This window comes from Bos javanicus, chromosome 21 (assembly GCF_032452875.1).
Source record: "Bos javanicus breed banteng chromosome 21, ARS-OSU_banteng_1.0, whole genome shotgun sequence".
NCBI classification, from domain to species: domain Eukaryota; kingdom Metazoa; phylum Chordata; class Mammalia; order Artiodactyla; family Bovidae; genus Bos; species Bos javanicus.
Genome location: NC_083888.1, coordinates 52,971,264 through 52,998,734, shown reverse-complemented (window position 1 = coordinate 52,998,734; position 27,471 = coordinate 52,971,264).

Below are 27,471 nucleotides of genomic sequence, written 5' to 3'. Positions count from 1 at the left end.
CCATGTCCATGGATCAGAAGAATCAATATAGTGAAAATGAGTATACTACCCAAAGCAATCCCCAGATTCAATGCAATCCCTATCAAGCTACCAATGGTATTTTTCACAGAGCTATAACAAATAATTTCACAATTTGTATGGAAATACAAAAAAACTCAAATAGCCAAAGCAATCTTCAGAAAGAAGAATGGAACTGGAAGAATCAACCTGCCTGACTTCAGGCTCTACTACAAAGCCACAGTCATCAGAAAGACAGTATGGTACTGGCACAAAGACAGAAATATAGATCAATGGAACAAAATAGAAAGCCCAGAGATAAACCCACACACCTATGGACACCTTATCTTTGACAAAGGAGACAAGAATATACAATAGAGAAAAGACAATCTCTTTAAAAAGTGGTGCTGGGAAAACTGGTTAACCACTTGTAAAAGAATGAAACTAGAACACTTTCTAACATCATACACAAAAATAAACTCAAAATGGATTAAAGATCTAAACATAAGACCAAAAACTATAAAACTCTTAGAGGAGAACATAGGCAAAACACTCTCTGACATACATCACAGCAGGATCCTCTATGACCCACCTCCCAGAATATTGGAAATAAAAACAAAAATAAATGGGATCTAAATAAAATTAAAAGCTTCTGCACAGCAAAAGAAACTATAAGCAAGGTGAAAAGACAGCCTTCAGAATGGGAGAAAATAATAGCAAATGAAGCAACTGACAAGCAACTAATCTCAAAAATATACAAGCAACTCCTGCAGCTCAATTCCAGAAAAATAAACAACCCCAAAAAAATGGGCCAAAGAACTAAATAGACATTTCTCCGAAGAAGACATACAGATGGCTAACAAACACATGAAAAGATGCTCAACATCACTCATTATCAGATCAGATCAGATCAGATGCTCAGTCGTGTGCGGCTCTTTGTGACCCCATGAATCGCAGCACGCCAGGCCTCCCTGTCCATCACCAACTCCAGGAGTTCACTGAGACTCACGTCCATCAAGTCAGTGATGCCATCCAGCCATCTCATTATCAGAGAAATGCAAATCAAAACCACAATGAGGTACCATTTCACGCCAGTCAGAATGGCTGTGATCCAAAAGCCTACAAGCAATAAATGCTGGGAAGGGTGTGGAGAAAAGAGAACCCTCTTACACTGTTGGTGGGAATGCAAACTAGTACAGCCACTATGGAGAACAGTGTGGAGATTCCTTAAAAAGCTGGAAATAGGACTGCCTTATGACCCAGTAATCCCACTGCTGGGCATACACACTGAGGAAACCAGAAGGGAAAGAGACACGTGTACCCCAATGTTCATCGCAGCACTGTTTATAATAGCCAGGACATGGAAGCAACCTAGATGTCCATCAGCAGATGAATGGATAAGAAAGCTGTGGTACATATACACAATGGAGTATTACTCAGCCATTAAAAAGAATACATTTGAATCAGTTCTAATGAGGTGGATGAAACTGGAGCCTATTATACAGAGTGAAGTAAGCCAGAAAGAAAAACACCAATACAGTATACTAACGCATATATATGGAATTTAGAAAGATGGTAACAATAACCCTGTGAATGAGACAGCAAAAGAGACAGTGATGTATAGAACAGTCTTATGGACTCTGTGGGAGAGGGAGAGGGTGGGAAGATTTGGGAGAATGGCATTGAAACATGTAAAATATCATGTATGAAACGAGATGCCGGTCCAGGTTCGATGCACGATACTGGACGCTTGGGGCTCGTGCACTGGGACGACCGGGAGGGATGGTATGGGGAGGGAGGAGGGAGGAGGGTTCAGGATGGGGAACACATGTATACCTGTGGTGGATTCATTTTGATATTTGGCAAAACTAATACAATTATGTAAAGTTTAAAAATTAAAAAAAAAAAAAAAAAAAGAAATTCAGAAACCAGTTAAGAGGCTCTTGTATCCAGTTGAGTGTGAAACCAGCTGCAATAAAGTGGGAGGGAAAATTTTGGCACCCACTCTTTACACCCTTTATTCCCAGCATGGGCTTCCCTGATAGCTCAGTTGGTAAAGAATCCACCTGCAATGTAGGAGACCCCGGTTCTATTCCTGGGTTGGGAAAATCCCCTGGAGAAGGGAAAGCCTACCCACTCCAGTATTCTGGCCTGGAGAATTCCATGGATTGTATAGTCCATGGGGTTGCAAAGTGCTGGACACAGCTGAGCAACTTTCACTTTCACTGTTCCCAGCATACTGTAGTGCAATAGAGAAAAAATCCAAATTCTCAGTTTCTGCTAGAGACAAGGAGAAAAGAATGGACCATACATTCAAAGTTCTGATTTCTCAGAAGGCTGCTTGAGGGACAGAATTCTATTTTGCCTGGGTCTAGGGGCCTTGGAGAAGAATAGTATTGGTTTAGAATAACAAGTATGAACCCACCAGAGCCTGTCCTATATGGAAAAAAGCATAAAGCAGAAAGCACAGAGTTAGGGGGGAAAAAATCTAACTCTTGATTATTCCTTGTGAGGAGAAAAGTTGGAGCATAAGTCCAACCTTCTGGTTTTGAGGGAATTAAAGGGTAAGGCGCCTTTTCAATGGTTTCTGTATAGCCCATCTGTGAGTGCTAATGAGACAAGCATATGTTAAGATGCCCAAGAGCTAATAAGAACGAGAGAGAGGAAGGAAGTTTGTGTGAGTCTTATTCCTGCTCTAAAAGACCCATGAAAACAGCAGACAGAGATCAGTTTGCTTGTTGAAGTCTACCTCCAGGAAAAAGGAAAACAGTTGTATTGTATGTCCAACTTTCCAGTTCTGAGAGAAGGGACTTCCCTAAAGACCGGTTTCTGTCTTACCCAAATCTAAGAGTGGAAAGTAAAGGGTGTCAAGTTGGGAGTTACTGAGAACAAAGGTGGAGTTGAAATGCTATGTACACATGGATACACCTGCCAGAGCCCCTCTCCCCTGACAAGCGCACAAGATGATCAGGAGTAAACCCCCATCTCCTGACTTCTCCTTTGAAAGAGAAAAAGCTAGAGTGCATGTCTAATATTCTGGTTTTCCTGTGGGCTGTCTGAAATAAGTCTTTAGAAATTGAACATATCGGGATGAAACTCTATAAATTACTTGAAAAATAATTCAAAACAATTATCACAAAGATGCTCATTGACTTTAGAAAAACAATGTATGATCAAAATAAGAATTTCAACAAACAGATTAAAAAAAATAAGAAAATGTGCAAAAAGAAATTTTTGATTTCAAGAATAACTGCATTGAAAAATCATTAAAGGGACTAAAGAGCAGATGTGATTAAGCAGAATAAAGTATAAATGAACTAAAATACAAATAATTTTAAATTCTTCCAGTCAGAGGAACAAAAAGGAAAAAAAAAAGAATGAAGAATAGTGAAGACAATCTAAGGGATGTATGGGACAACATTAAGTACACCACATTCATTATACATATGACACAATATATACACATTAGATCTCAAAAATTCTAAAGAGAAAGAAAGGGACAAAAAGTTCATTTGAAGAAATAAAAGTCAAAAACTTCTAAAGTCAGGACATCTGGATTCAAGAAGTTCGGCAGACAGAAAATAGGATAAACCCAAAGAATTCGACATTATTAGCAAACAGTCAAAGACAAAGAGAGAATTTTGAAAACAAGAAAAAGTGACACATTGTATATGAGGGAGATCCTAACAAGAATTTATTTAGATTTATTGACAAAAACATTCAGGTAAGAAGAGAGTTGGATAATATATTCAAAGTACTGAGAGAAATAACAAAAATAACCTTACCAAGAATACTGTATCTGGCAAACCTGTCTCTCAGTAATGAAGGACAAATAAAGACATTCTCAAAAAAAGAAAAAAATAAGGGGGTTTATCAACCACTAGATCTGACATAGAAAATGTGCCGAAGGGATCCCTTCATATTGAAAAGAAAGGATGCCTTATAATAATATGAAAGCATATGAATGTTATAGGGTAAATGAGTAAGTTCAGTTCAATTCAGTTGCTCAGTCATGTCCGATTTTTGCAACCCAAGTTACTGCAGCACGCCAGGCTTCCCTGTTCATAACCAACTCCCAGAGCCTACTCAAACTTGTGTCTATCAAGTCAGTGAGGCCATCCAACCATTTCATCCTCTATCATCCCCTTCTCCTCCCACCTTCAAACTTTCCCAGCATCAGGGTCTTTTCAAATGAATCCGTTCTTCGCATCAGGTGGCCAAAGTATTGGAATTTCAGCTTCAGCATCAGTCCTTCCAATGAATATTCAGGACTGATTTCCTTTACAATTGACTGGTTTGATCTCCTTGCTGTCCAAGGGACTTTCAAGAGTCTTCTCCAAATCCACATTTCAAAAACATTGATTCTTTGGTGCACAGCTTTCTTTACAGTGCAACTCTCACATCCATACATGACCACTGGAAAAACCATAGCTTTGACTAAATGGACCTTTATCAATAAAGTAATGTCTCTGCTTTTTAATATGTTGTCTAGGTTGGTCATAGCTTTTCTTCCAAGGAGCAAGCATCTTTTAATTTCATGGCTGCAGTCACCACATCTGCAGTGATTTTCAAGCCCCCAAAATTAAGTCTGTCACCGTTTCCATTGTTTCCCCATCTATTTGCCATGAAGTGATGGGACCAGAGGTCATGATCTTAGTTTTCTGAATGTTGAGTTTTAAGCTAACTTTTTCACTCTCCTCTATTACTTATATCAAGAGGCTCTTCAGTTTCTCTTCACTTTCTGCCATAAGGGTGGTGTCATCTGCATATCTCATGTTACTGATATTTCTCCTGGCAATCCTGATTTCAGCTTGTGCTTCATACAGCCTGGCATTTCACAAGATGTACTCTGCATATAAGTTAAATAAACAGGGTGACAATATACAGCCTTGATGTACTCCTTTCCTGATTTGGAACCAATCTGTTGTTCCATGTCCAATTCTAACTGTTGCTTCTTGACCTGCATACAGATTTCTCAGGAGGCAGGTAAGATGGTCTGGTATTCCCATCTCTTGAAGAATTTTCCACAGTTTGTTGTGATCCACACAGTCAAAGACTTTGGCGTAGTCAATAAGGCAGAAGTAGATATTTTTCTGGAACTTTCTTGCTTCTTCTATGATCCAATGGATGTTGGCCATTTGATCTCTTGGTTCCTCTGCCTTTTATTTATTTATTTTTTATCTTTCCCATAGTTCTTTTTTTAATTTAATTTAATTTTTTAACTTTATAATATTAGTTTTGCCATGTATCAACATGAATCCGCCACAGGTATACACGTGTTCCCCATCCTGAACCCTCCTTCCTCCTCCCTCCCTGTACCATCCCTCTGGGTCATCCCAGTGCACCAGCCCCAAGCATCCTGTATCCTGCATCGAACCTGGACTGGTGACTCGTTTCATATATGATATTATACATATTTCAATGCCATTCTCCTAAATCATCCCACCCTCTCCCTCTGCCACAGAGTCCAAAAGACTGTTCTATACATCAGTGTCTCTTTTGCTGTCTCGTACACCGGGTTATTGTTACCATCTTTCTAAATTCCATATATATGCGTTAGTATACTGTATTGGTGTTTTTCTTTCTGGCTTACTTCACTCTGTATAATAGGCTCCAGTTTCTTCCCCCTCATTAGAAATCCAGCTTGAACATCTGGAAGTTCACAGTTAATGTATTGTTGAAGCCTTGCTTGGAGAATTTTGAGCATTACTCTGCTAGCATGTGAGATGAGTGCAATTGTGCAATAGTTTAAACATTCTTTGTCATTGCCTTTCTTTGGTATTGGAATGAAAACTGACCTTTTCCAGTGCCGTGGCCACTGCTGAGTTCTCCAAACTTGCTGGCATATTGAGTGTAGCACTTTCACAGCATCATCTTTTAGTATTTAAAATGGATCAAATAGGTAAATATATAGATAAACAAATAATACTCTAATGATGGTATAGAAATTACTTTTACTTCTAGCTCAGAATTTATAAGAAAATTCTGTATAAAATATACTAATGAATACAGGGTAAAACAAATAAGTTTTAATATCAATAGTATAAAATATGTGATGAAGAGCAAGACATAAAAGTGCAAAGTTTTGTAGATGATTGAAATTGTTACAAATGTAAATTTTGTAACCATAGTATGCTTTATGTAAGTCTTGTGGTAATCACAAAAAAATTCTGAAAGAGATGGCAATACCAGACCACCTGACCTGCCTCTTGAGAAATCTGTATGCAGGTCAGGAAGCAACATTTAGAACTGGACATGGAACAGACTGGTTCCAAATAGGAAAAGGAGTACGTCAAGGCTGTATATTATTACCCTGCTTATTTAACTTATATGCAGAGTACATCATGAGAAACACTGGACTGGAAGAAACACAAGCTGGAATTAAGTTGCTGGGAGAAAGATCAATAACCTCAGATATGCAGATGACACCACCCTTATGGCAGAAAGCAAAGAGGAACTCAAAAGCCTCTTGATGAAAGTGAAAGTGGAGAGTGAAAAAGTTGGCTTAAAGCTCAACATTCAGAAAGCAAAGATCATGTCATCCAGTCCAATCACTTCATGGGAAATAGATGGGGAAACAGTGGAAACAGTGTTAGAATTTACTTTTTTGGGCTCCAAAATCACTGCAGATGGTGACTGCAGCCATGAAATTAAAAGATGGTTGCTCCTTGGAAGAAAAGCTATGACCAACCTAGAAAACATATTAAAAAACAGAGACGTGACTTTGCCAACAAGGTCCGTCCAGTCAAGGCTATGGTTTTTCCTGTGGTCATGTATGGATGTGAGAGTTGGACTGTGAAGAAGGCTGAGAGCCAAAGAATTGATGCTTTTGAACTGCGATGTTGGAGAAGACTCTTGAGAGTCCCTTGGACTGCAAGGAGATCCAACCAGTCCATTCTGAAGGAGATCAGCCTTGGGATTTTTTTGGAGGGAATGATGCTAAAGCTGAAACTCCAGTACTTTGGCCACCTCATGCAAAGAGTTGACTCATTGGAAAAGACTCTGATGCTGGGAGGGATTGGGGGCAGGAAGAGAAGGGGACGACAGAGGATGAGATGGCTGGATGGCATCACTGACTCGATGGACTTGAGTCTGAGTGAACTCCGGGAGTTGGCGATGGACAGAGAGGCCTGGCGTGCTGCGATTTGTGGGGTTGCAAAGAGTCGGACACGACTGAGCGACTAAACTGAACTGAACTGAACTGAATCACAAAAAAATATCTAGAGAAAATGAGAAAGAAAGAAAAGTATGTTATAAAAATATCAATGAAACACAAAGGAATACAACAAAAGAGGAAAGGACAAAGAAACTATAAGACAGAGAAGACAACTGAAAATATGGCCATAGTAAACCCTTCCTTGTAAAAAAACAAAAAAAACAAAAAAAACACTGAAAGAACAGAAGGGAAAAACAGATTAAAATATACTAATAACAGGAAATTTTAATACCCGTGTTCATTATGGATAGAATAATCAGAAGACCACTAAGGAAACAGAGGACTAAAAACTATAGACCAATTGAGTCAAACTGACATAAGCAGAATACTCCACTCAAAAGCAACAGAATACATACTCTTCTCAATTGCATATGGAACATTTTCTGTGATAGATCACATATTACGACACACCATTAAGAGCACTGAAATAATACCAGGTCTATTTTCTTACCATAATGTAATATAAGTAGGAATCAATAGAATAGAGAAATTTTTAAAAAAATCATTAGTGAAAATTAAACGTCACACTCTGAAACAGCCAACAAGTCAAAAAATAGATTAAGAGGGAAATTAGAAATTATATTAAGACAATCTTCAAATAAAATGTAGCATGCCAAAACTTATAGCATTATGCAAAGTAGTACTTAGAAATTTACAGCAATAACCACCTACATTGAAAATGAAGAAAGGTCTTAAATAGACAATTTAAACCACAAGCCACTAGAGAAGAATAAAGCACAAAGTTAGTAGAAGGAGAGAACTAATAATGATTAAAAGTAAATAAAATAGGAACTAGAAAGACAATAAAAAAGGTGTAGAAGATTTGGATTTTTTTTTTTAAACAAAATTGACAAAACATTAACTAGACTAGCCAAGATAAAGTAAAGAGGACTCAAATAAATGAAAGTAAAAATGAAAAAAATAGATACTGCAACTGATATCACAGAAATACAAAGACTCACATGGGTCCACTCTGAGCAACTAAATGCTAACAAACTGGGGAACCTAGAAGAAATGGATAAATTTCTAGAAACAACCACCTACCGAGACTAAGTCTTAACAAGGAGATCAGTAATCAGAAACCTCCCAACAAAGAAAAGATCAGAACCAGATGGATTCTTTAGTAAAGCTATCAACTATTTAGAGAAGATTGCTAATCCTTCTCAAATTCTCCCCCAAAAATGAACATGAGGGAATATTTCCAAACTTTTTATTTTTATGAAACCAGCATTATCCTGGTATCAAAGCCAGAAATGGATACTATAAGAAAGCTACAACGCAATATCCCTGATGAATAGAGATGCAAATTTTTCAACAAAATACTAGCAAACTGAACATTTAAGTATACAAAAACAGTCATATTCCACGACCAAGTGGGATTTATTCCTGGGATACAAGGATGGTTCAATACAGAGATGAATTGGTATGATATACCACATTAACAGAACAAAGGATAAGAATTACATCATCATCTCAACAAATGCAGTAAAGGCATTTGACAAAATTTGAAACTTTTTCTTGATAAAAACATTAACAAACAATGAATATCAAAAATTTCACCAATAACAGCTGCAGCTAAATCATACTCAACAGTAAAACAAAAACAAACAAAATACTTAAAAGCAATTTCTCTATGATCAGGAGACAAAGCAAGGATATCTATTCTTACCAACTCTTTTCAACATAGTACTGGAACTACTAGTGAGTATAATTAAGAAAAATAATAAAAGGCACACACATTAAAAAGGAAGCAGCAGAATATAGGACCTATATATATATATATATATTAGTGCTTCATATTGCTAATATTCTCCATATTAAAAAAAATAATTTATTTATTTTAATTGGAGGCTAATTACAATGTTGTAGAGGCTTTTGCCATCCATCGACACAAATCAGCCATGGGTGTACACGTGTCCCCCATCCTGAAACCCCTCCCAGGGTCGTCTCAGTGCACTGGCCCTGAGCGCCCTGTCTCATGCATCAAACCTAGACTGGCGATCTATTTCAGATATAGTAATATACATGTTTCAATGCTATTCTTTCAAATCATCCCACCCTTGCCTTCTCCCACAGAGTCCAAAAGTCTGTTCTTTATATCTGTGTCTCTTTTGCTGTCTTGCATATAGGGTCATTGTTACCATCTTTCTAAATTCCATATATATGTGTTAATATACTGTATTGGTGTTTTTCTTTCTGACTTACTTCACTCTGTATAATAGGCTCCAGTTTCATCCACCTCATGAGAACTGATTCAAACACATTCTTTTTAATAGCTGAGTAATATTCCATTGTGTATATGTACCACAGCCTTCTTATCCATTCATCTGCTGATGGACATCTAGGTTGCTTCCATGTCCTGGCTATTGTAAACAGTGCTGCGATGAACATTGGGGTACACGTGTCTCATTCAATTCTGGTTTCCTTGGTGTGTATGCCCAGCAGTGGGATCGCTGGGTCATATGGCAGTTCTATTTCCAGGTTTTAAGGAATCTCCACACTGTTCTCCATAGTGGCTGTACTAGTTTGCATTCCCATCAACAGTGTAAGAGGGTTCCCTTTTCTCCATACCCTCTCCAGAATTTATTGCTTGTAGACATTTTGATAGCAGCCATTCTGACTGGTGTGAGATGGTACCTCATTGTGATTTTGATTTGCATTTCTCTGATACTGAGTGATATTGAGCATCTTTTCATGTGCTTATTAGCCAGCTGTATGTCTTCTTTGGAGAAATGTCTGTTTAGTTCTTTGGCCCATTTTTTGATTGATAGGACCTATATTTTACACTGTACACAAAAATGAACTAAATCAACTCCAAATGGATTAAAGACCTAAATGTAAGGACTAAAACTATCAAATTCATAGAAGAAAAAATAGAGAGAATATCATTACATTGGTCTTAGAAATTACTGCTTGAATTTGGCAATAAACCACAGGAAACAAAAGCAAAAGTAGACAAGTGGAACATCAAACCAAACATCTGTGCAGCAAAGTAAGCATTCAGCAGATTAAATAGGTAATCTATGAAAAGGGGAAAAAAAAATCAAACAATATACTTGATAAACAGTTTATCTCCAAAGTATATAAGAACCTTCTACAAATCAATAGCAAAAATGAAAACAAAAAACATGTAACCTGATTAAAAAATTATCAAGGACCTGAAAAGACATTACTCCAAAGAAGACATACAAATGGCCAGTGGGTATATAAAAAATGTTCAGTGTCACTAATCAAGAATATGCAATACAAAACTACAACAAAACATCACTTCCTATGTGTTTGGGTGACCATAAACCTTAACAAAACAGAAGCATAACTAGCAGGGTAGAATAATAATAATCAGAACCCTTCTGCACTCATGGTGCATTCCAGGTATGAATCTCACTTGGTCATAGTGTATGATCATTTTAATGTGCTATTAAAGTTAGTTTGCTAATTTATGAATATAGGATTTTTTACATCTATATTCATAAAGAATGTTGGTTTATTGTTTACTTATAGTGTTATTTTCTGTCCAGATAAGGACGTACAAGAAAACTATGAGCCAATACTTCTGATGGACAAGGATGCAAAAAATTTTAACAAAATATTAGCAAACTAAATTCAATAATATATTAAAATGATGAAACAACATGATCAAGTGGGATTTATTTCAGGGATTCAAGTATTTTTCAAAAACTATAAATCAACCAACATGATATACCACATTAACAAAAGGAAGAATAAGTCATAAGATTATTTCAATAGATGTATAAAAAGCCTTTGACAAAATTCAACATCAATTTATGATTACAAACTCTCAAGAAAGTGAGTATATAGGGAACCGACCTCAATATAATAAAGGCTGTATATGACAAGGCCACTTCATACTCAATGGTGAAAAACCAAAAGCATTTCCTCTAAGATGAGGACAGGACAAGGATACCTTGCCACTTTTATTCAACATAGTATTGGGAGTTCTAGTCAGAGCAATTAGGCAAGAAAAAGAAATAAAAAGCATCCAAATTAGAAAGTAGGAATCAAAACTGTCATTCTTTGAAGTTAACATGATACTATGTACTGAAAACTCTAAATTCTAATACACTTAAAAAAAAAAAACTATTAGAAGTAATGAATGGATTCCTTAAAGCTGCAGGATACAAGATGAATATACACAAATCTGTTGCTTTTCTATACATTAATAATGAATTTTCAGAAACAAAAATTAAGAAAATAGTCCTATTTACAATTGTATCCCCAAAATAAAATACCTAAAAACAAATTTTACCAAGGAGGTGAAAACTTGTACACTGAAAACTAGAAGACATTGATAAAAATACATTAAAGATGTCACAAGTAAATGGAAAGATATTTCATGCTCAGAGGTTGGAAGAATTAATATTCAAATGTTCATACTGTACAAATCAAACAACAGATTCATTATAATCCCTATCAACATTCCAATGGCATTTTTAATAGAGAACAACTCTGAAATGTATGTGGAATCACAATACACTCCATTTAGCCAAATCAAACTTAAGAACAAAGCTGATATATCACAATCCTGATTTCAAAATATATTTACAAGGCTATAGTAATCAAAGTAGTATTGCGCTGGTATAAAAATAGACACATGGATCAATGGAACAGAACTGACAACCCATAATAAATCCACACCTATATGGTCATTTAACTGATGACAAGTTAAATGCCATATGGCAAGGAGGCAAGAATATGCAACGGGGAATGGATAGCCTCTTTAATTAATGATATTTAGAAAACTGGACAGCATATGCAAAAGAATGGAACAGACCAATATCTTACAATGAACATAAAAATCAACTCAACAAGGAATGTAACTTGAATGTAAGACCTGAAGCAATTAAATTTCTGGAAAAAAAACAAGTGGTAAGCTCTTTAGCATAACAATGTAGTAGACAAGTGTTGGATACCCGAGTCAGGAAGATCGGGAGGAAATGGGAACCCACTCCAGTATTTTTGCCTGGAAAACCCCATGGACAGAGGAGTCTGGTAGGCCACAATTTACAAGGTATCAAAAAGTCAGACATGACTGAACACTCACACACACACTATGTTAATAGCTGCAAATACAAAGTAAATGCTATGTAATAGTTGCCAGCTAGGGGCAAACTTGTTTTGTTCTTTGGTATTTTCTGGGATTTTTTCCCCCATATATATTCAATACGGATTTGGTTGAATCAGCAGACATGGAACCTGCACATGTGGAAGACCCACTGTGCTGCAGTAATGACACAATTTCAATGACTTGTCATAAGAAGTCCTTAATGGTCTTTCCTGTTTCCTTAAAGACAATATCAAAAAGGGTCTTGTTGCTCTTGGTTGTTCTCAAAAAGAACCTGAAGTACTAGTACTACCTGATATCTAATATTATTGTTAGAAACATATATTTTAAAGAAATATTTTTAGTGTCCCTAAATCACACTTGCTGTTCAGTCACTAAGTCATGTCCGATTATTTGCAACCCTATGGACTTCAGCATGCCAAGCTTTCCTGCCCTTCACTATTTCCTGGAGTTTGTCAAACTCAATTCCATTGAGTTGCTGATGCTATCAACCATCTCATCCTCTGCCATCCAACCATTCATTCTCTGTCACCCCCTTCTCCTTCTGCCTCTAAATCATACTTGCTGCTGCTGCTGCTGCTAAGTTGCTTCAGTCGTGTCCGACTCTGTGAGACCCCATAGATGGCAGCCCACCAGGCTCCCCTGTCCCTGGGATTCTCCAGGCAAGAACACTGGAGTGGGTTGCCATTTCCTTCTCCAATGCATGAAAGTGAAAAGTGAAAGTGAAGTCACTCAGTCATGTCTGACTCTTCGCAGCCCAATGGACTGCAGCCTACCAGGCTCCTCCATCCATGGGATTTTCCAGACAAGAGTTCTGGATTGGGTTGCCATTGCCTTAGATGATCTTCATTCCATACCTTATAAAAAATTTTTGGTTTTTCCCTTTCCTTCTCTGCACTGAATTCAGTTAAGCATTGCCTGCATCTCCCAGTATTTTTAGGACTAAAGCATTTATTCCCCTGGCACTAACAGCTCACAACTCAGCCCCTAATCCCATCACCCTGATCTTACTTTAAGGATACTCCTAAGATGAAGTTCCAAGACTGGTGCATGCCAAATTCTGAACTGCCATCCTAGCTTCAGAGGTCCTTGTCATAGTGAATGATCTTTGTTCAGATTCTATCAATAATCCAACTTCTGCTGAATCCTGCTTCCTTTATTCTTGCATTTGGTTGATTCCTAGAGTATTCCCAAATGACTTATGTGTACACATAGTTCTGCCACAAGATCTGTTTCCAGGGAAGCTTAACCATGACGTTCTCTTTAAATTCATTCAATTATTAAAATCTGCTAGTTTATCTCATATATAGCTTCAAAACTTACCTCTTCCCCATCCCCACAGCTATTATGTTATACCAGACTCATACTTCTTTTAACTGCTTTGCTCTTTTCCTCATTAAACCCATCCTTCAAGCCATTATAAAATGATCTTTTAAAATTCCAAAACTTCTAAGCCTCTGCCTATCTTAAAATCTTTCAGTATTGTTTTATTTATGGAAAAAAATTTAAACTCCTTAAGAAGACATTAGATTCTACAGCACCTAATCCTTCAAACCATTTTTCTCACTCTGTACTTCAACAATCCTGGGAAATTTGTAGTTTTCTATGTATTGATGTTCTTTCATTTCTTCATTGATAGGTATAGGCTCTTCTTTTAATCTGAAATTATATTTCAATTTTGTGTACCTCTAAATTGATATGCATCCAAAAAGGGTCATTTTTTAACTTATCTGGGAAAACTTCCACAGGCACAATTCTACCCTTTCTCAAAATAACATCAATAACACAAAATAACAGTGTTGTACTTATATTTTTCCATGGAACATGATTAAACAAATAACTGAAAGAAGTGATGTTAATTACAGAAATATTGCTGATGGGAAAAGCTTGTATTGCAATTCTATTTTATCTGTGCTAAGTCACTTCAGTCGTGTCCAACTATTTGCAACCCTATGGACTGTTATCCTCTGGGCTGCTCTGTCCATGGGATTTTCCAGGCAAGAATTTCTGACCCAGGGGGTCGAACCCATTGGGAAGCGAGTTCTTTACCACTGGGCTTCCCTGGTGGCTCAGAGAGTAAAAAATCCGCTTGCAATGTGGGAGATTTGGGTTCAGTTTCTAGGTTGGGAAGATCCCCTGGTGGAGGGCATGCCAACCCACTCCAGTATTCTTGCCTGGAGAATCACCATGAACAGAGGAGCCTAGCAGGCTACAGTCCATGGGGCCACAGAGTCAGACATGACTGAGTGACTAAGCAGAGCACAGAGAGAGCTGCCACCTGGGAAGCCCCAACTCTGTAGGATTTTTTTGAACATTTTTCAATGATTCTCCACCAGAGGGAAGTCTTCCTTTCCTGCAGACATCAACCACATCAAGTCACTATGCTGTGTACCCTGAAACTAATAATATTGTAAGTCAGTCAGCTTAGTCGCTCAGTCGTGTCAGACTCTTTGGGACCCCATGGACTGCAGCACATCAGGGGTCCCTGTCCATCACCAACTCCCGGAGCTTACTCAAACTCACGTCCATCGAGTTGGTGATGCCATCCAACCATCTCATCCTCTGTCATCCCCTTCTTCTCCTCCCTTCAATCTTGCCCAGCATCAGGGTCTTTTCCAATGAGTCAGTTCTTTGCTTAGGAGGTCAAAGTATTGGAGTTTCAGCTCCAGCATCAGTCGTTCCAATGAATGTTCAGGACTGATTTCCTTTAGGATGGACTATACCTCAATAAAGAAACACACACACAAACCTATTGTCTAACTAATATTTTGAATTCATTAGAAGAGCGACTACTGGCAAATAATCAAGAAATAAGATATTGTTTTTCACTTAAGGAAGTCTCTGATTTGAGGAGTAAGACAGAGAGATCAAATGATTATAAAAATAGAACATGTCCTAATGCATATAAAACATATATTTTTAAAGAACTTTAAACAGAGACAAGGCCTTGAAATCTGAAGGGGGTAAAAGGAAGAAATTATTAATCAACTGCAGTTTTCTCATTTAGTTTATATAACACCATTTTGAGTTTGCTAATATTTCCTCTGCTTTACAAATGAGAGAATTGTGCCCAACACCATCATTAAATGACTTTAAGGACTTGAACCAAGGACTTTATGACACCTGAGTCAAGAACTTTCCCTCAGTGATAGTCTGTTTAGCTTTTCTAAAATTCTCTTCACTGAATGCCCATTTACTCAATGATATCTCTATTATAGGTGAGTCCTAGGTAGCACTAGCGATAAAGAACCTTCCTGCCAGTGCAGGAGACATAAGAGACTCGGGGTGGATCCCTGGATCAGGAAGATCCCCTGGAGAAGGAAATGGCAACCCACTTCAGTATTCTTGCCTGGAAAATCCCATGGACTGAGGAGCCTGGCAGGCTACAGTCCCCTAGGATCGCAAAGAGTTGGACGGGACTGGAGCGACTTAGCATGCACACATCTCTATTATAATATAAACTGTTTCAGCATTTCCTCTACAAAAACATCCTGTTTTTCATAGGTTTCTTGTCTTCAACTGATTAACTTCCCTCCTGCTTTTTCTTTTTGTTAAAAAATGCCTGATCAATGCCTTCCAGGTGTCTTGATGATTAAAGAACATATTTGCATATCAAAAAACAGATATGATGGCTGGGGAACCATCTGATCCAGAATATTGCTGTCTGAAAATTTGCTGACCTGCTCCAAAATATAAGAAAACAAATTATAAAATTCCATTAAAGGAATCTGGCCAACTATTTGCTACCAGCATCACTAGAATTGATGACATGCCCCCAAATTGACCCTTTGACAACAGTAAATAGCTGCACAGTTGCATGCTCAAAATGAAAGGAGTCTAGGGTTGGGAGATACAGCTAAGCAGATAATTACAGTTTGACATGTTGACATGGACTGGTAATGGGTTATTATGTGGCTAGTTTCTGGAAATACATAAATATACAGATGCTATATTAAGGATATTGCCACTGATATCATTATAGGCATCTATAAAGTAGAGAAAAAGCTGTTATGATGAAAAACTGAATTGTGTGTGGGAAAAAGCTTCTCTTGGAAAAGGAAAATTAAAACATGCTTTATGAATACTTAGGATGTCAAGTTTACTTGTTTAGATATGTATTATTATTACCTCATGAATAAAACTGAAATTTATCTACATATTATTACATTAAGATATAATACATAGGATAAATACAATTATTATATAGTACCATTTGATCAGCTGTAAAACAGAAAGTAGAACAATAATGCCATTTTTAAAACCCTGACATTTTAAACTTCGCCTATATTTTAAGGGCTTCCCTGGTGGCTCAGATGGTAAAGAATCTGCCTGAAATACAGGAGACCTGGGTTCAATGCCTGGGTAAGGAAGATCTCCTGGAGAAGGGAATGGCTATCCACTCCAGTATTCTTGCCTGGAGGATTCCATGGACAGAGGAGCCTGGTGGTGGACTACAGTCCACAGGGTTACAAAAGCTGGACATGGCTGAGCAACTAACACTTTCACTACATTTTAAAGTGTTATTCATAAACATTAGCTATAGCTTTTTCTGTACATTAGTTTCCTTGAATACACCTTAGTGATGCCAGACCAATATGCTGAATCTGCAAACAGTAATAAGAATAAATCATGAATAATTGAGGAAAAGTAGGTAATGTTCAGCACAGTGAGATGAATTCAAGGCCACCTGACCTGGATGCTGGACTTCTTGAATTACTTACATAGGTAATCTGTAGTGAAAATCAGCATATGTGAAAGCTTTAATGGAAATGTGAACTTCTGTGTGTCCAGGTCTCTTCTCATTAATACAGCTAGAAAAATTTTTATGTCAAAATTGCTTCCTTAAAATAAGGTGAAATGTCTTGCCTAGGTAGGTCTCCAGCTGATAGTAAATGATACCTATTGCATAAGTAGAGCAAGTGTGAGGAATGAAGAGAGCAACATCTTTTAATTAGAAATCATGTTTTGTGTGTAAAAATTGCTATTACTGTACTAAATGGTTCTTACCTTTACTATCAGTCCTTTTCAGATGTCAGACAAAGATATCTCTAATATAAGAAAGATATCTCTAATGTAAGTATTACTCATTGGGAGAAATCATATTTGAAGTAGACTAATAAAAACATTATAAGAACATTAGTTTAGAAACTTGGATATACTTTTGTAAATGTCTAAAATTTGGTTCAAAAATTCAGTCTTTTTTCTTTGTTCACAAAAATGGTGACAAATATATGTGTATGGGCTACTGCATTTTCCCTCATATGCATTCCATCGATCAATTTACCTATGGCCAATTTCAATTTTAACCTGGAAATTTTAGGCATTTTAAAAATTGACTACTTTAAGTTAAAATTTAACAATTTCAGCATTTTCCATGGAAAATAGCACTTGACATCTGTGAAGATAAAGGCTTGTAAAGGCATATTTTGAAAAGCTAATGTAGAAATTTGAAGAACTAAGACTACTGTGAAAATTTTCAATCACAGAACTTGCTATAATTCATGATTTTCAACATGAAATTTTAGCTAAGTTGCAAGGAAATATCAAAAAAGATTACAAAACTTTGAGTTTATATTGATATTATATGAATGTGAGTTTGTTGTGACAAAAATACTGTTCCTTCAGTTACTTCTACTTGGACAATAATGTACTTAGGACTTAACTTCCATAAATACATAATACATATGTATTATGTACATATTACACAAGTATATAATAATGTACTCAGGACTTTACTCACAAGTGACCATGTGACTGGGACCACATAGACAAAATGATAGACACCATATATATTACATACATTAGACATAATACATGGGCTTCCCTGGTGACTCACTGGTAAAGAATCTGCCCGCCAAGCAGGAGACACAGGTTCGATCCCTGGGTTGGAAAGATTCCATGGAGAAGGAAATGGCAACCCACTCCAGTATTCTTGCCTGGAGAGTCCCATACATATATTAAAATTATGTATATGAATATATATGTGAATCAAGAACTTCCAGGTATACAAGCCAGATTTAGAAAAGGCAGAGGAACCAGAGATCAAATTGCCAACATAAGCTGGGTCATAGAAAAAACAAGGGAATTCCAAAACATCTACTTCTGTTTCACTGACTACGCTAAAGCCTTTGACTGGGTGGATCACAACAAACTGGAATATTCTTAATCAGATGGGAGTACCAGACCACATTACCTGCCTCCTGAGAAACTGGTATGCAGGACAAGAAGCAACAGTTAGAACTGGACATGGAATAGACCATTTCAATGTTGGGAAAGGAGTACATCAAGGCTGTATATTGTCACCCTGTTTATTTAACTTCTATGCAGAGTTCATCATGCCAAATGCCAGCCTGGAGGAATCACAAGCTGGAATCAAGTCTGCTGGGGGAAATATCAACAATCTCAGATATACAGATGATAACAATTCAATGGCAGAAAGTGAAGAGAAACTAGAGAGCATCTTGATGAAGGTGAAAGAGGAGAGTGAAAAGCTGGCTTGACTGAACATTCAAAAAATGAAGATCATGGCATCTGATCCTATCACTTCATGGCAAATAGATGGGGACAATATGGAAACAGTGTCAGATTTCATTTACTTGGGCTCCAAAATCATTGCAGATGGTGACTGCAGCCACAAAATTAAAAGGTGCTGCTCCTTGGAAGGAACACTATGACAAACCTAGACAGCATGTTAAAGAGCAGAGACGTCACTTTGCCGACAAAGGTCTGTATAGTCAAAGCTTTGTTTTTTCCAGTAGTCCTGTACAGATGTTGTGAGTTGGACCATAAAGAAGGCTGAGAGCTGAACAACTGATGCCTTCAAATTGTGGTGCTGGAGAAGTCTCTTGAGGGTCCCTTGGACAGCAAGGAGATCACACCAGTCCATCCTAAAGGGAATTAACCCTGAATATTCATTGGAATTACTGGTGCTGAAACTGAAGCTCCAATACTTTGGCCACCTGATACAAAGAAATGACTCATTGGAAAAGAAACTGACGCTGGGAAGGATTGAGGGCAAGAGAAGAGGGTGAAAGAGGATGAGATGGTTGGATGGCATCACTGACTCAATGGACATGAGTTTGAACAAATCATGTTTGAATGCTTATCACTGTCTCAGAGAGACGGTGAAGGACAGGTAAGCCTGTCATGCTGCAGTTCATGGGTTACAAACAGTTGGACATGACTTAGTGAATGAACAACAACAAAAATGACAAAAAGAGTAGATGCTTCATGTACTTTGTAAGCATATTTGTTACTATTATCACCACAAGCAATATCATATAGAGAATTTATTGTTGCTTAAGTTTCCAGTTGGCAATGGATTTTGATTCAGAGCAACAAAATGGAACTAGCAGATGCAAATCCATTGATGTTTGGCAGCTGGAAGTTGAACAGCTGGAAGACATGGTATTTTGAAGCCAGGATGGAAGAGCAAGAATATTTGGCACAAACGGAACAGTTTAAAATAGCAGTATTGCTTTCTGAGTCACTAATGCATAGTATAAATAAAATACTAGGAAAGGTAACTATATAGTGTTAACTTTGTGAATTAAAATTCAACACCTGTGAAAATTACTTAGACCATTTGAAATATCTTTGCTGAATTAATTTTAAAGCACAGAGAAATAAGTATAACAAAAAACCTTAGGTTTTTTTTTTAATGTAACTCAAAATATACACATAAGCACTGTTTCAAGGTTAAATGTTTAGGAATAATATTTCAGGATTTAGTACCAAGTCATATATCTAGCAGAAAACAACAGAATGCCTTTAAGTATATAAAATTTTGTCATGAGGTTTATTCACAGAATACATCCAATGTATTTATTAGTTTTTATTTGGAGTTTCATTAATTCATAAAACACTTAGTTTCTTAGTATCAGGCTATAGCAGAATGAAATAGAACAGTAGAGTAAGACTCCTAGGGACAGGTAAAGGGTGAGCTGGCTAACAGTCCTTAGATTGAATGAAGGAAAAATGAGTTCTCCAGGAATGACGTTACCATAGAGTAGAAGGATAAAAGATTGTTATGAGACTGCTGAATCATCAAGTAAAGTCTGCATTATTATCAAGTCAGTTTATGAAGCATTAAAAAGATAAAATAGATTTTTAGGGGAAAAGATGACCAGAAAAATGTGTAAAATTTGATAAGATATTGGTGCTTAAATAGGCAGGAATCAGACAGATGAAACATAAAGTTATGCATATCACCTTTTTTCCTTCAAAGAGAGCAGTAAATTTAGATGTTATATTAACTCATGTATTTAGCAATTATTCATTGTATACAGTAGATAAAAATCTTTTAGATATTTAAAGCCCTCTCACATAAATCCCAGTTTAAGGTAAAGTATACATGCATATATAGGAATGTGATATGTGTATATCTATGTATATAGACACACGTATGTGTACTTTACTCCAAACTGTGGTATGTGAGAGAGAGTTGTAGAGGAATAAGTAAAGAATAGTACCAAAAGTAAAGTAGGGCATTTCTTGGTTAGGGGCTGGAAGTGATCAAAAAATGCTTCACAGAGTAAGTGATAATTAAGCTGAATCTCAAAAAGCAGTAAGAGTTTATCACATGGATTATATAGGAAAGAATCATAAGAAATAGCTTTTGGAAAACTATAAGTACTCTGTTTAAAGACTAGTAAAAAGTTTTAAGAGTATAGTTTATTGAAGAAAGTGATATAATGGAGTCAAGATACTGGAGTTAATCACATTTTTCTCTATAAGGGGCAAGAAAGTAAATATTTTAAGCTTTGCAGGTCAAGTGATCTCTGTTGTAACTACTCCCCTCACATTTTTGGGCTCTGACATCTCAGGAAGAACTGCCCTCTTCACCCTGCTGCTACTGCTAAGTCGCTTCAGTCGTGTCCAACTCTGTGTGACCCCATAGACGGCAGTCCACCAGTCTCCCCCGTCCCTGGGATTCTCCAGGCAAGAACACTGGAGTGGGTTGCCATTTCCTTCTCCAATGCATGAAAGTGAAAAGTGAAAGTGAAGTCTCTCAGTCAGGTCCGACTCTTAGAGATCCCATGGACTACAGTCCACCAGTATCCCCCGTCCATGGGGTTTTCCAGGCAAGAGTACTGGAGTGGGTTGCCCTTGCCTTCTCCCCTCTTCACCCTGGGAGGATTCCAGTACCTCATTAGGGTCATCCCCAGCATGGGTGTTCCCCTCATGCAGCTTCCGCTTGTGGAATATACAGTAGGATTCCTCACCAGCTCCCTGTCCGGACACCCTCCTCTCTGCACTTGGGTTCGGTCACACCATACCATGCTGGTCCTCTGTGAGGATGACCTCTTTTTATGTTTGGGCTGTGGGTCCCTATTCTCCATTACCATCACATGTTGATGCTCTCCTCACCTGATTTTAGTTCTGACAATGGACACCAAAATGCCCCTACTCATGGAAGCCACTGGGATTGTTTCCCTTCATCAGAATGCTGCCTTTTATTTATCTATTTTTTTAAACCATATTTGGGCTCCTCTTTCCTGGCCATGCCTCTATAGGATTCCATCCTCACCCACCTTAGGTCCTGAACCCATGGAGACAGAACAACCTCATGCCAACCAGGCTTCTTGGACATTTTAATCAACAGAAACTGCTAAGAGACCAGATGAGGAATTCAGGCAAGGCCTTACTGGGACTCATGCTGCAGCATGAAGGACTGAAAACAGTTAACAGGTTTCCTGGCTTGCTTCCTGAGTGGAAGCAAGCTGCTTTCTTAAATGGGGTGAATGTGGGGCAGATAGGTATCGAACAGGAGATGATGTAAGGATGTGTGGTGACCTGCTTTTGCTCCCAGGACCTCAGAAATGATAGTTAAGTTTTGGCCTTGTTGTACGTTACTGTTCATACTTTGTCCCAACTTCCTATGGATGCAGTTACTTTTAGTTCCTTATAGCTTCTTTGTATTCTGTTGCTGGAGGATACATATGTCCAGGTGTAAGCACCCTCCAGTAAAGGGACCCAGGTCCCACTTGCCTCAGAACCATCCAATATATTAAGCATTGTGGGGACTAGGTTTCTCATGTGGATGGGAAGAGTTACAAATATATACATGATATAAAAATAGCTATCCCTAAATACTTATTAATTATAGAGGGAAGACAACATAAAGACAGAGAGCAAAGAGCCATCTACAAGCCCAGAGTACAACATGGAGTACAAGGCCCTGAGTACAAAGTGAAGCAGGGAAAAGGCTAGCAGAGTTTTGCCAAGAGAATACACTGGTCACAGCAAACACCCTCTTCCTACACATGGACATGACCAGATGATCAATACCGAAATCAGACTGACTGTATTCTTTGCAGCTAAAGATGGACAAGCTGTATACAGTAGGCAAAAACAAGACCAAGAGCTAGCTGTGGCTCTGACCCTGAATTCTTTATCGCAAAATCCAGGCTTACCTGGAAGAAAGTAGGGAAAACCACTAGGCCCTTTGAAAGTGTTAGTTGCTCAGTCATGTCAACCCCATGGACTGCAGCCTGCCAGGCTCTTCTCTCTACGGAATTCTCCAGGCAAGAATACTGGAGTAGGTTGCCATTCCCGTCACCAGGGGATCTTTCTGGCCCAGGGATCAAACCCAGATCTCCTGCATTGCAGGCAGATTCTTTACCATCTGAGATACGGTAGATAATTCAAGTATCACCTGAATTAAATCCCTTATTTTTATACAGTGGAGTTGATGAATAGATTCAAGGGATTAGATCTGGTAGACAGAGAGCCTGAAGAACTGTGGACAGAGGTTCACAACATTGTACAGGAGGTGATGACCAAAACCATCCACAAGAAAAAGAAACGCAAAAAGGCAAAGTAGTTGTCTGAGGAGGCCTTACAAATAGCCTAAAGAAAAGAGAAGCAAAAGGCAAAGGAGAAAGGGGCGGATATACTCATCTGAATGCAGAGTTCTAGAAAAGAGCAAGGAGAGGTTGGAAAGCATTCTTAAGTGGTCAATGCAAAGAAATAGAGGAAAACAATAGAATGGGAAAGACTAGAGATCTCTTCCAGAAAATTGGAGATACCAAGGGAACATTTCATGCAAAGATGGGCTCGATAAAGGACAGAAATGGTAAGGACCTAACAGAAGAAGAAAAATTAAGAAGCGGTGGCAAGAATACAGAGAACTGTACCAAAAAGGTCTCAATGACCCAGATAACCATGATGGTGTGGTCACTCACCTAGGACCAGACATCCTGGAATGCAAAGTCAAGTGGGCATTAGGATGCATTACTACAAAGCTAGTGAAGGTGATGGAATTCCAATTGAGCTATTTCAAATCCTAAAAGATGCTGTTAAAGTGCTACAGTCAATATGCCAGCAAATTTGGAAAACTCAGCAGTGGCCACAGGACTGGAAGAGGTCAGTTTTCATTCCAATCCCAAAGAAAGGCAATGCCAGACAATGTTCAAACTATCGTAAAATTGTGCTCATTTCACATCCTAGCAAGGTAATGCTCAAAATCCCTCAAGATAGGATTCAATAGCAGGTGAACCAAGAACAACCAAATGTATGAGCTGGGTTTCAAAGAGGCAGAGGAACCATAGATCAAATTGCCAACATCAGTTAGACCATAGAAAAAGGGAATTCCAAAAAATTCTAATTCTGCTTCACTGACTGTGCTAAAGCCTTTGACTGTGCGGATCACAACAAACTGGAAAATGCTGAAAGATATGGGAAAACCAGACCACTGTACCTGCCTCCTGAGGAACTTGTATGCAGGACAACAAAGAACAGTTAGAACTGGACATGAAATAATGACTGGTTCAAAATTGAGAAAGATGTCCATCAAGACTGTGTATTGTTCCCTTGCTTATTTAACGTATATGCAGAGTACATCAAGCAAAATGCTGGGCTGTATGACTCACAGCTGGACTCAAGATCGCTGAGAGAAATATCAACAACCTCAGATATGCAGGTGATACTACCCTAATCACAAAAAGCGAAAAACTAAAGAGCCTCTGGATAAGCATAAGCACTCCTCTTATCCTCCTCTTATCTGCCCAAGAACTGACACTTTCAGATTGTGGTGTTGGAGAAGACTCTTGAGAGTCCCTTGGACTGCAGGGAGGTCAATTCTAAAGGAAATCAACCTGAACGTCCATCGGAAGAACTGATCCTGAAGCTGAAGCTCCAATGCTTTGGCCATTTGATGCAACGAGTGGACTCTTTAGAAAAGACCCTGATGCTGGGAAAGATTGAAGGCCCGAGGAGAAGAGGACGACAGAGGATGAGATGGTTGGATGGCATCACCGACTCAATGGACATGAGTTTGAGTAAGCTCCGGGAGATAGTGAAGGCAGGGAAGGCTGCCGTGCTGCAGTTCACAGGGACACAAAGAGCCGGACACAACTTAGTGACTGAACAACAACCACAACAATCCAAGGTTGGCCTCAAAAGAAATCAGTCCTGGTGACACCTTAATCAAAGAGCCCTAACCTCCAGAATTATGAGGAAACTACTTCTGTTGTTTAAGCCACCTAGTCTGTGATTCTTTGTTATGGCAGCCCTAGCAAACCACTACATCAGCTATGTGAAAGGCATCTAAGATCAATCATGAGGAAACCTCAGACAAAACCAACCTGAATGACAACCTGCAATTAAGTAGAATTGCAAAAGCAACAAAGTCATGAAACCCGCAAGCACTTTCACCTTCTGTGAATAAACCTCGCTAAAAGTTCAGTCCCTGGGTCTAGAAGATTCCCTGGAGAAGGAAATGGCAATCAACTCCAGTATTCTTGCCTGGGAAGCCCCATGGACAGAGGAGCCTGGAAGGCTGCCGTCCAAGGGGTCGCAAAAGTGTATACAACAAGCAATTCTATCTGCTGCCTACAGTCTAAATTTATCAGAAACAAGAATTTAAGCCTTGCAAATTTTAGGGAAAAAATAATTTTTTCCAATGACTAATATGAGGAGATAAACTCAGAGCATTTCTCAAGGACCTCTCTACAAGTGCCCTCCATGAGACAATATCCTCCATGCCCCAGACTCATCCTTCCTTCAAACATGCTGCTTAGATGGCCACACGTTTTCATTAAATTGAGAAAGTGGGGCATGAACTGAGAAGAGGAAGTAGTGAATAAGTGAGATATTTTGCTTTTAAACTATATTTAGAAGAAAATCTTGGCTTTAGTAAATACTTAGACTTTCATGACAGTGAGTAGTCCAAAAGTTAGGTTTCTCAGTAATTATATTGCCTAAGAAACAAACAAAAATCTCCAATACCTTTGACTCTTCTACTCCTAAAATGATTTGCAACCTCTGGGCCTTCAGCTTACACGCAGGAAAGCAGGCTACAGAAGCGGTTATCACTGCAGATGAGAATACAAATGCACCCCACTGTGATCTGATGTGACCATGAAGGATAATGGACAACAAATCCAGAATCCAGAAAGGACAATGGACAGGTTTGTTTTTTGCTTCTCTCAAACAAATAAATAAATAAAAAACCTAATAATAAAGGAGAAGTCCATATACCCAGTTAGAGACTCTTCATAATTCCTGTCCTTCAGGTTTTAATAATTGCGATGGAAAAGTGACTGTGTCCCCAACATGCCCTCTCCTTTCTTCTTTTTTCAAAGTGGGTATTTTTGGAACGGGAGATTTTACTGAAGTCATCTTACACAAGTAGTGTATGTCGGTTGTAGGTGTGTAGTAGAGGAATCTTACATTTTAGTTTGTAGGTCACTGGAAAATGAAGATTTCTCTTTGCACCTGGAGGAGGAGCCCTGAACATCTGACTAATCCTCAGAAATCATGGGTTTGCAGCTGGATATGGAACCTATGGATGTCATTTTAACATTGTCTCCTTTTGGAGAAGGTGCAAGTGTTGTAAAATGTATATCCTTGGGTTCGCTGGTGTTCAGAGGGATGAATTTGTTCCTTAATCTCACTTATCCTTTTCTTCCCTTCTTTTGGGCATTTAACCACCTGAAGTGAAAGTGAGAGTGGTAGTTACTCAGTTGTGTCAGGCTCTTTGTGACGCCGTGGACAGTAGCCACCAGGCTCCTCTGTCCATGAGATTCTTCAGACAAGAACACTGGGGTGAGTTGCCATTTCCTACTCTAAGGGAACTTCCCCACCCAGGGATCGAACCTGGGTCTCCTGCATTGCAGGCAGATTCTTTACTGTCTGAGCCACCAAGGAACCCCCATTTAACCACCTACCCAGAGACTATATTCCTTTACAAACAGAAGAGAACAACTATCTCTTGGTGAGCCTCATCTGTTTCAGTCAAACAGTTGATAACAATATCATAATGAGTGGTAAAGCAAAAAATAAATTTAATAATAATAATAATGAAAAGAAAAAAAAATCATGGTCCTTGAATGATCTCATAATGTTTAATTTCCCCACTAAATCTAGAAAACCAACCTCCATCTGGTCTGTTCCATAAGGGTTAAAAAAAAAAAAGCATTTAATTACCTTACTTATTGCAGTTAAGGACTTACCTAATAAAAAACACTATTAGAATAATACTGATTATAGTCAACACATTTATTCATTACAAATTGTGTGCTGAGCACTCTGCTCAATGTTTTAAATGAATCATCTAGTTTTCCTTACATTTAAAAAAATCTTACAATACATATATAACTAATTTTTTCATTGTATAGATGAGGAAACAGATTTGATGCATTTAATAATGATTTGTATATTTTAAATGCCAAAATTTCTTAAGTAGTTAAATTAGTAGAAAGTCATTTTATTAGACTATTTTGTTGTTATTAAAACAGTTGCCAAGTGCATGTGAAAATATGACAGAACACTTGTTATATTTTGTGAATAAGGACTCAATTGTATGCAGAATATGGATACAACCAACAGAAATTTTATAAACTAAAAAGGCCTATGCATTTAAGAAAAAGGAACAAATATATACCAATAAATCAGGAACTCTGTTTTATGGTTATATTTTAATTTATATATATATATTTTTTTATTTTATTTTTTAACTTTACAATATTGTATTGGTTTTGCCATATATCAACATGAATCCGCCACAGGTATACATGTGTATTTTAATTTTTTAAAAAATGAAACAAATGACTATTGTCTCCCTTAAAAATTTTTTTTCTATTATTAAGCCTAGATATTTTTTCTTTTATTTATATTCCTGAAGTATTTCATATGATTTCATATATTTCAAGAAGTTGACAGATATTTTCAA